The sequence below is a fragment of the Piliocolobus tephrosceles genome, chromosome 13 (genome assembly GCF_002776525.5).
Source record: "Piliocolobus tephrosceles isolate RC106 chromosome 13, ASM277652v3, whole genome shotgun sequence".
NCBI lineage: Eukaryota > Metazoa > Chordata > Mammalia > Primates > Cercopithecidae > Piliocolobus > Piliocolobus tephrosceles.
This window is the reverse complement of record NC_045446.1, coordinates 65,525,505-65,535,963: the sequence shown is the minus strand read 5'-3', so window position 1 is coordinate 65,535,963 and position 10,459 is coordinate 65,525,505.

Sequence of the window (10,459 nt, the reverse complement as noted above, 5' to 3'; positions counted from 1 at the left end):
AACCCCGTCTCTACTAAAAATACAAAATTAGCTGGGCCTGGTGGCACATGCCTGTAATCCCAGCTACTAGGGAGGCTGAGGCAGGAGAATTGCTTGAACCTGAGAGGTGAAGGTTGCGGTGAGCCAAGATTGTGCCACTGCACTCCAGCGTGGGCAATGGAGTGAGACTCCAGCTCAAAAAAAAAAAAAAAAAAAAAAAAAAAGGAAATTTAGTTTCTTCCCACTCCCTCTGTTTACTCGTCAAAAAGGTTCTGAGCTAGGACCCTAGAATGCATGCAGGGGCAAGTAACACTCCCCGAACCTACAAACAATTGTTGTTTATATTATTTATTTATTTATTTTTGAGACAGCGTCTCACTCTGTCGCCCAGGCTGGACTGCAGTGGCGTGATCTCAGCTAGCTGTAACCTCCGCCTTCCGGGTTCAAGCGACTCTCCTGCCTCAGCTTCCTGAGTAGCTGGACCCAGCCCAGTCACATCAACCAAGGTGCGATGTCCCTGAAGAGCGGGAGGACAGCTTGGAAGAGGCGCCGCTAGGGGGCGGCAGAGCACAGCGGAGCCCTCGGGTTGCAGCAGCCGCGCTGTGGTTCCGCAGCAGGAGCGAACCCAGAAAGAGCCTGGTCCCAGGAGGACGCCTGTAATGCCGAGCCCTCGCCGCTAAGCACCCAGCTTCTGTGAAAGAGAAGGAAGGCAGGTTCCCAGGAGGGATGTGTGGCTCTGTCCAACGTGAGCCATATGCGTAATTTCAAGTTTTCTAGTAGCCACTTTAAAAAAATCAATAAATGAAATAAAGTAGGCCGGGCCCGGTGGCTCATGCCTGTAATCCCAGCACTTTGGGAGGCCGAGGCGAAGGATCACTTGAGGTCAGGAGTTCGAGACTGGCCGGGGCAACATGGTGAAACTCCGACTCTACTAAAAATACAAAAATTAGCTGGGCATGGTGGTGCACGCCCATAGTCCCAGCTACTTGGGAGGTCGAGGCAGGAGAATCACTTGAACTCGGGAGGCGGAGGTTGCAGTGAGCTGAGATCACCCCACTGCACTCCAGCCTGGGCAACAGAGTGAGACTCCATTTCAAAAAGAGAACCATAAAAAGAAAAAAAGGATGAAACAGGCCGGGTGCGGTGGCTCACGCTGTAATCCCAGCACTTTGGGAGACTGAGGCGGGCGGATCACCTGAGGTCAGGAATTCCAGACCAGCCTGATCAACATGGTGAAACCCCTTCTCTACTAAAAATACAAAAATTAGATGGGCGTGGTGGTGGACATCTGTAGTCTCAGCTACTTGGGAGGCTGAGGCAGGAGAATCGCTTGAACCCGGGGAGTGGAGGTTGCAGTGAGCTGAGATCGTGCATTGCACTCCAGCCTGGGCAACAAGAGCAAAACTCTGTCTCAAAAAAAAGAATGGAACAGGTGACTTGAATTGTAATAGTATTTCAATCTAACCCCGTATATTCAAAAATGTTCTCATTTCAACATGCTGTTAATCTAAAAATCATTCAGACAGACACCTTACATTCTTTTTTTGATACTGTCTTTGAAATCTGTTGTTTTTTGTTTGTTGCCCTTCTCAATTTGGACTAGTCACATTTCAAGGGCTCAGTAGCCACTTGCGGGTACTGATAATTTTAGTCAGATAAGTACCTGCTTTGGCACAAGGGCTTAGGAGGATTTCAGAGCATCCCTGGGAGATGGCTAGGCTCAGGGTTTCTCCTGGCCCTGCCCACAGTCCTGCCAGCCCACACCTGCCCCACACACTTCCTGGATGTTTGCTGTCTCTCTCTTCACCCCTCAGGCCTCCTCCTTGCTACATCAGAGCTGCTTTCTTTTTCTTTTTCTTTCTTTTTTTTTTTTTGAGAGGGAGTCTCGCTCTGTCGCCCAGGCTGGAGTGCAGTGGTGGGATCTCAGCTCACTGCAAGCTCCGCCTCCGGGGTTTACGCCATTCTCCTGCCTCAGCCTCCGGAGTAGCTGGGACTACAGGCGCCCGCCACCTCACCTGGCTAGTTTTTTGTATTTTTTAGTAGAGACGGGGTTTCACCGTGTTAGCCAGGATGGTCTCGATCTCCTGACCTCGTGATCCACCCGTCTCGGCCTCCCAAAGTGCTGGGATTACAGGCTTGAGCCACCGCGCCCGGCTCAGAGCTGCTTTCTAAACCACAACTTCAGCCAAGCACAATGGCTCATGTCTGTAGTCCCAGCTACTCTAGAGGCTGAGGTGAGAGTATCACTTGAGCCTAGCAGTTTGAGACCAGCCTGTGCAACATAGTGAGACCCCTGTCTCTACAAAACAATTTTAAAATTAGCCAGGCATGGGCCTGGCATGGTGGCTCATGCCTGTAATCCTAACATTTTGAGAGGCTGAGGCGGGGGGGATTATTTGAGACAGGCCTGGGCAACATAGTGACACCTTGTCTCCAAATTATATGTTTTTTAAAAATTATATATATATATATATAGAGAGAGAGAGAGAGAGAGAGAGCACCTGTGGTCTCACCTACTGGGGAGGCTGAGGCAGGGAAATCACTTGAACCCAGGAGTTTGAGGTTACAGTGAGCTATGATCACACCACTGCACTCCAACCTGGACAACATAGCAAGACCCTGTCTCAAAAAAATTAAAACATATAATAAAATAACAAATGCAGCTTAGCCTGTCATGCCCCAGATTAGGAAACTTTTGTGGCTACCCCTGTCTCTCTGTTCCCCTCTGGTCTGAGAACAGAGCTGTTCAGGATTCAGGAGGTTGGAGAGTTTAGATAGCTCAACCTCAAAGACCACAGTGTTGGGAAGGCAACACCACCACCACCACCAACTGGATTCTTGATCCAGTTTCCCACTGGAAAGGCAGATCCCAAAAGAGGTGAGAGCACTGGGCACGGGGGCTCATGCCTGTAATCCTAGCACTTTGGGAGGCCGAGGCGGGAGGGTCACTCGAGGTCAGGAGTTCAAGACCAGCTTGGCCATCATGGTGAAACCCCATCTTTACTAAAAATACAAAAATTAGCCAGGCGTGGTGGTGTACGCCTGTAATCCCAGTTGCTTGGGAGGCTGAGGCAGGAGAATCACTTGAACCCAGGAGGTGGAGGTTGCAGTGAGCCAAGATCGTGCCACTGCACTCTAGCCTGGGAAAGAGAGTGAGACTTTGTCTCTAATAAAAACCAAAAAACAAAAAACAGAAAAAGAGATGAGAACAAGCTCTGGACTCAAAAGCCTGGTGTGGACCCTAGTTGTGTTGTGTGGCCTTGGGAAAATGGCCTAAAGTTCTCTTTGGATCTCAGTTTTATCATCTGTAAAATGGGGATAATAAGAGTACTTGTCCAATAAGGTTGGTGTGAGGATTAGATATTTTAATTATAATAGTAAGAGCTAAATAAATGCTAACTTTCTAAAATCTTCATTTGTGTAACAGTATTTCAAAACTTTAGAACAATTATTGCTTGGCAACACATATAAACTACTGAGAGCTGTCTCTGCAGCTGTGCTGCCTGGAGATGGGCCTGAGGTCACTCTGATCAAAACCCTTGTCAGGCCGGGCGTGGTGGCTCACGCCTGTAATCCCAGCACTCTGGGAGGCCGAGACGGGCAGATCACAAGGTCAGGAGATTGAGACCATCCTGGCTAACACAGTGAAACCCTGTCTCTACAAAAATACAAAAAATTAGCCGGACGCGGTGACGGGTGCCTGTAGTCCCAGCTACTCGGGAGGCTGAGGCAGGAGAATGGCGTGAACCCGGAGGTGGAGCTTGCAGTGAGCCGAGATCGCGCCACTGCACTCCAGCCTGGGCAACAGAGCAAGACTCCGTCTCAAAAAAAAAAAAAAAAAACCCTTGTCAGTGGTGCCTGGACTGGGCCGTTATGATATCACCTTCTGTCATCTCCTGCCAAATGAAACCTATACTCTGCCAACTAAGGTTTTTATTTAACAACCTAAAGAAAAAGTCATCCATTTAAAAAAACAACTTTTTAAAACAATTCAATTGTTGCCTAATAAATGGCTACCACTTCTTGAGTGCTTGTGAAGTGCCAGGTGTTTATTTATTTATTTATTTAGAGATGAGATCTTGCTCTGTCGCCCAGGCTGGAGTGCAGTGGCGCAATCTCAGCTCACTGCAAGCTCTGCCTCCCAGGTTCATGCCATTCTTTTGCCTCAGCCTCTTGAGTAGCTGGGACTACAGGCACCCGCCACCACACCCGGCTCATTTTTTTGGTATTTTTAGTAGAGACGGGGTTTCACCGTGTTAGCCAGGATGGTATTGATCTCCTGACCTCATGATCCGCCTACCTCAGCCTCCCAAAGTGCTGGGATTACAGGTGTGAGCCACCATGCACAGCCGGTGTTTTTTATTTTTTAAACGTGCTTTAACACATTTAATTCCTGCAACGTTACGAATTAGATTCTCTGTTTCACAGAGGAGGAGATAGTGCCCAGAGCCAGGAAGGGGTGGAGGTAAGATTAGCTCCAGAGTCGGAGCTCCACCCCGTGCCATGTGTCCAGTCCAGCCCCCCAGATGAGCAGCCTCCCGCTGGAAGGCCCAAACTCCATAGAGTGGCCTGCGAGGGGTTCTTTACCCCCTACCTGCACACCACCTTTCCAGCCTCAGCCCCAGACCAACCGCTGCTCTGTGCACACCAGCTCTTCTTTCCCCAGTTGACTTTCAGGCCTCTATGTCTTTGTGGATCCCTCTCCCCTGAACAGCCTTGTCTGCTTTTCACCGGCAAAATCTGTTCCCTGAACCCTTAAGCCTCACCTTCAAGGCTCTCGCCTCTGTGAAGCTCTTTCAGTCACCCCACTGCCACCTGACCTGTCCTTGACTCTGGGTCTGTGTTCCAGCTCTTGGTTCAGGCCTCCATGCATACACCTGTCATGTGACATTACTGTGAGTTATGCTGGAATCCAGTTCCTCATACCAGGGTGTCAGCTTCTGCATGACGACAAGGAGCAAGTCCAGGCCCCAGCTGAGGATCCCGATAGACCGTGGCTTGGTTTCTGGTTCTGCCACCTCCTTTGTGGGTGCCTCGAACAAAATACTTATTTCATTGTGCCTCAGAGGGGTCCTGAGTGTTTTTGGCAATATGTGTAAACTTCCTGACACACAGTAGATGCTTCATAAATGCTGGTTTCTTATTATCAACGACAATGACTGTGTTATATTTTTCTCTGAATTTAAAAAAACATAGTTTCTGTATGATCATAAAATGACATAAACAGTTAATTGATGTGAAAGACAATTTGGTAATAACCTTAAACATTTTAAATACGCTTGCCCTTTGACCCAGCAGTCTGGGAAATTATCCTGCAAATACATTCTTATAGGTGAGAGATACTGTATATGCACAAAAGTATTCACTGTAGCAAAATATTGGAAGCCACCAAAATGTCCAACACTAGGGAACTGTTCAAAAGTGTACTGTGGCTGGGCGCGGTGGCTCAAGCCTGTAATCCCAGCACTTTGGGAGGCCGAGACGGGCAGATCACGAGGTCAGGAGATCGAGACCATCCTGGCTAACACGGTGAAACCCCGTCTCTACTAAAAAATACAAAAAACTAGCTGGGCGAGGTGGCGGGCGCCTGTAGTCCCAGCTACTCGAGAGGCAGGAGAATGGCGTGAACCCGGGAGGCGGAGCTTGCAGTGAGCTGAGATCCGGCCACTGCACTCCAGCCTGGGCAACAGAGCGAGACTCCGTCTCCAAACAAACAAAAAAAAACCAAACAAAAAAAAAAAACCCCACAAAAGTGTACTGTGTCCATCAGATGGGATACTATGAGTCATGTACAATAATGAGATACCTCTATGTGTATTGGGATAAACCATTTTCCAAGATTTAAAAAAATTCCAGGTGCAGTGGCTCATGCCTGTAATGCTAGCACTTTCAGGAGGATCACATGAGCCCAGGAGTTCGAGACCAGCCTGGGCAATGTGGCGAAAATCCATCTCTACAAAAAATACAAAAAAAAAAAAATTAGCCAGGTATAGTGGTGCATGCCTATAGTTCCAGCTACTTGGGGGGCTGAGGTAGGAGGATTGCTTGAACCCAGGAGGTTGTGGCTGCAGTGAGCCGAGATCACAGCATTCCAATCTGGACGACAGAATAAGACCCTGTCTCATAAAAAAAAAAAAAAAAAAAAGAAGAAGAAAAGAAAAAAAGAAAAAAGAAAGAAAGAGAAGAAAAGAAAAGGAAAGTGCAGAACAGTGCGGAAAACGTTACAATTTGTTTATTTTATTTTATTTTTTGAGACAGTCTCAAAAGTCTTGTTCTGTTGCCCAGGCTGGAATGCAGTGGCATGATCTCAGCTCACTGTAACTTCTACCTCCCAGGTTCAAGTGATTCTCATGCCTCAGCTTCCTGAATAGCTGGGATTACAGGCACCCACCACCATGTCTGACTAATTTTTGCATTTTTAGCAGAGACAGAGACAGGGTTTCAACATGTTGGCCAGGCTGGTCTTAAACTCCTGACCTCAAGTGGTCCACCTGCCTCGGCCTCCCAAAATGCTGGGATTACAGGCATGAGCCACCATGCCTAGCCGACAATTTGTTTAAAAACCAAAAGTAGGCCAGGCGCGGTGGCTCATGCCTGTAATCTCAGCACTTTGGGAGGCCGAGGCGGGTGGATCACTTGAGGTCGGGAGTTCGAGACCAGCCTGACCAACATGGAGAAACCCCGTCTCTACTAAAAATACAAAATTAGCCGGGCGTGGTGGCACATACCTATAATCCCAGCTACTACGGAGGCTGAGGCAGGAGAATTGCTTGAACCTGGGAGGCAGAGGTTGCGGTGAGCCGAGATCGTGCCATTGCACTCCCGCCTGGGCAATAAGAGTGAAACTACGTCTCAAAAAAAAAAAAAAAAAAAAACCCAAAGTAGAAGTCTATATATCCAAATGCTTATATATGCATTGAGTATCTCTGGAAGGAAACACCAGAAACTTCTTTCAGACACAGTCTTTGAATGGGAGCTGGTTTCAGATCTATCGAAAGGAGATTTACTTTTTACTCGCTCTTTTTTTTTTTTTTTTTTTTTTTTGAGACAGGGTCTGGCTCTGTTGCTCAGGCTAGAGTGCACTGGTGCAATCACAGATCACTGCAGGCTTGACCTCCTGGGCTCAAGTGATCCTCCCATCTCAGCCTCCCAATTAGCTGGACTACAGGCATGTGCTACCACATTTGGCTAATTAAAAAAAATTTTTAAAGTAAAGATGAGATTTTATTATGTTGCCCAGGCTGGTCTTGAATTCCTGAGCTCAAGCAATCCTCCTGCCTCGGCCTCCCAGAGTGCTGATATTATAGGCGTGAACCACCGTTCCTGGATCACTGATGCTTTTTGACTGTTGTATGATGTGCAGGTATATGAGTTAATAAATTTTAAAAACATAAAAAATAAAAAATAAGGCCAGGTGCAGTGGCTCACGCCTGTAATCCCAGCACTTTGGGAGGCCGAGGGGGGCAGATCACCTGAGATCAGGAGTTCAAGATCAGCCTGGGCAACATGGTGACACCCCGTCTCTACTGAAAATACAAAATTAGCCTGGCGTGGTGGCACATGCCTGTAATCCCAGCTACTTGGGAGGCTGAGGCAGTAGAATCGCTTGAACCTGGGAGGCAGAGGATATGGTAAGCCAAGATTGCACTGTTGCACTCCAGCCTGGGCAACAAGAGTAAATCTCCATCTCACCAAAATAAAATAATAAAATAAAATAAAAATGAACATCCAAAGACATTCAATCTCTACCGCTGTAAGGGAAATGCAAATTAAAACAATAAGATGCTACTTTTCGCCTGTCAGATTGGTCAACATTTGAAAGCCTGGTGTCAGTCCTGCCATACCTTGCTGGTGGCAGAGTATAATGGTACAGTTAATTTTTTTCTTTTTTGAGACGGGGTCTTGCTCTGTCACCCAGGCTGGAGTGCAGTGGTGCGATCTTGGCTTAGTGCAACCTCTGCCTCCTGAATTCAGGCGATTCTTCTTCCTCAGCCTCCCAAGTAGTGGGGACTATAGGCACTTGCCACCACACCTGGCTAATTTTTGTATTTTCAGTAGAGATGGGGTTTCACCATATTGGCCAGGCTGGTCTCAAACTCCTGACCTCGTGGGCCGCTGGCCTCGGCCTCCCAAAGTTCTGGGATTACAGGCATGAGCCACCGTGCCCAGCCAGTACAGCTAATTTTAAAGCAACTTGGCAGTATCTTGTAGAATACACTTGCCCCCATGACCACAGGATCCCATTTTCCAGTGTCAGTTCCAAGCAGAAGGTAGAACTCTGTCTCTGCCATGCTTAATATCAGCCCAGCAGCAGCAGCAGCTACTTCTGCATGGGCATGGGGACCAGGCTGCAAGAGCTGGTCCAGAAAGGACCCATCACCAAGCCCAACTAATTTTTTTTGGTATTTTTTAGTTGAGATGGGGTTTTGTTATGTTGGCCAGGCTGGTCTTGAACTCCTGACGTCAAGTGATCCTCCTGCCTTGGCCTCCCAAAGTGCTGGGATTACAGGCATGAGCCACCGTGCCCGGCCAACATCTGTGGTAAGTCTATGAGTCTCTTGCCACAACGGCTTGGGGGTAGGAAGGCAGATGAGTCAAGGGTATGAGGTGGAGAGTTCTGGGTGCTCTAGTACCCATAGGGCAGGGTTTCTCAACCTTAGCACCATTGACGTTTTGGTCTGGAGAATTATGTGCTGTGGCAGGGGGTATCCTATGCACTACAGGATGTTTAGTAGCATCCTTCCCCTCTCTCACTAAATGCCAGTTAGCACCCCCCCACCCCCCTACAGTTTGACAACCCTGTGCTGGGTGCTGGGGAGGCCTTAGCCACCAAACGGACCCTGCTCAGGGCAGATGGAGGAGGCAGGCAGGGGGTATCATCAGCATGGTCTGTGAGGGGGGGCATGCACGGTGGGAGTCCAGAGGATGAGCCTTTCTGGTCCGGGCGGGGCAGAGGAGTGATCAGCAAGTGCTTTGGTCAGCTCTGGGCATATGTGGAGTCCAAGATGCTTGAGACATCCGGGGCAGATGTCCAGGGGCCATGAGAACTATGGGTCTGGGCTTGGGAGTGGACTCTGGGCAGAAGTCCCGGAGGAGGGTGGAATGGTAAGAGCCGGCAAGAGAGCGAGGAGGGCAAGGGCAGAACCGAAGTCTTGGGGCTTCGGGGCAGTGAGGGAGACTTAGAAGAGGCAGCCAGAGGGGCAGGGTGGTGCATGCCTGTTGTCCCAGCACTTTGGGAGGCTGAGGTTGGAGGATTACTTGAGCCCAGGAGACCAGCCTGGTGCAACATGGTGAAACTTCGTCTCTACAAAATACAAACATTAACTGGGAGTGGTGACTTGCGCACCTGTAGTCCCAGCTACTTGTGGGGCTGAGGCAAGAGGATCGCTTGAGCCCAGAAAGTTGAGGCTACAGTGAGCTGTGTTTGTTCTACTGCGCTCCAGTCTGGGTTACAAAGTGAGACCCTGTCTCAAAAAAGAAAAAAAAAAGAAAGAAAGGAAGAGAAGAGGCAGCTAGAGGGAGACCTCAGGATTGGTGTCAGGTGGCCAATGGAAAAGAGAATTTCCAGGAGGAAGCCGTCACTGCAAGCAGCACTAGGGGATGGGCAGGGGAGCTGGAGGTGGTGGTGGTCCCCCTGGGCCATGAGCCTCCCAGCTGCAGGCCTTCAGCCTCCGGCGGCTGGGGGACGGTGCTGGAACACCCTCTCCCCACCACGAGGCCACTCCAGCTCTCTCTAGCCTCCTTGCTGTTCTTCAGCTATTGAAAGGCCTCAGGGCCTTGGCCCTTGCTGTTTCCTCTGCCTGAAGGATGCCTCAGTATATCCTCGTCTCCTTCAGATATTTACTCACTTGTGGGCCTTCTCCACTAGGCCTTCCCTAACAATCACTTTCAAATAGCAATGTCCCCTCTCATCATTACCGAATCTCCTTCCCTACTTAATTTTTCTCCATGATACTTTATTGCCATCCAACAAAACCTATACTACAATTTTCTAAACGTTCCTTTTAATTTGAATGGATAGTATGTTTTGTGGTTCAAAATTCAAAGCTGTGCTCAGTCTTTTGCTGTTTCAAACAGTACTGCAATGAATAACCTTGTGCTTGTATCATTTTTACTGTGCCGATAAAGCTCTAGGTTAAAGCCTCAGAAATGAGGTTGCTAGGTCAAGAAGTAAGAGCATTTAGAATTGTATGTATTAATTTTTTCCTGCTCCCTGAATAGAATGCAAGTTCCATAGGAGGGCAGGGGTTCTTAAACTTTTACTCGTTGTTGTATCTCTAGTCCTTTGAACAAAGACCTGGCACAGAGTAGGTACTCAATAAATACATGTTGACGTTGGGTGCGGTGGCTCATGCCTGTCATCCCAGCACTTTGGGAGGCCGAGGCCTGTGGATCACCCGAGGTCAGGAGCTTGAGACCAGCCTGGCCAACATGGTGAAATCCTGTCTCTACTAAAAATACAAAAAATTAGCTGGGCATG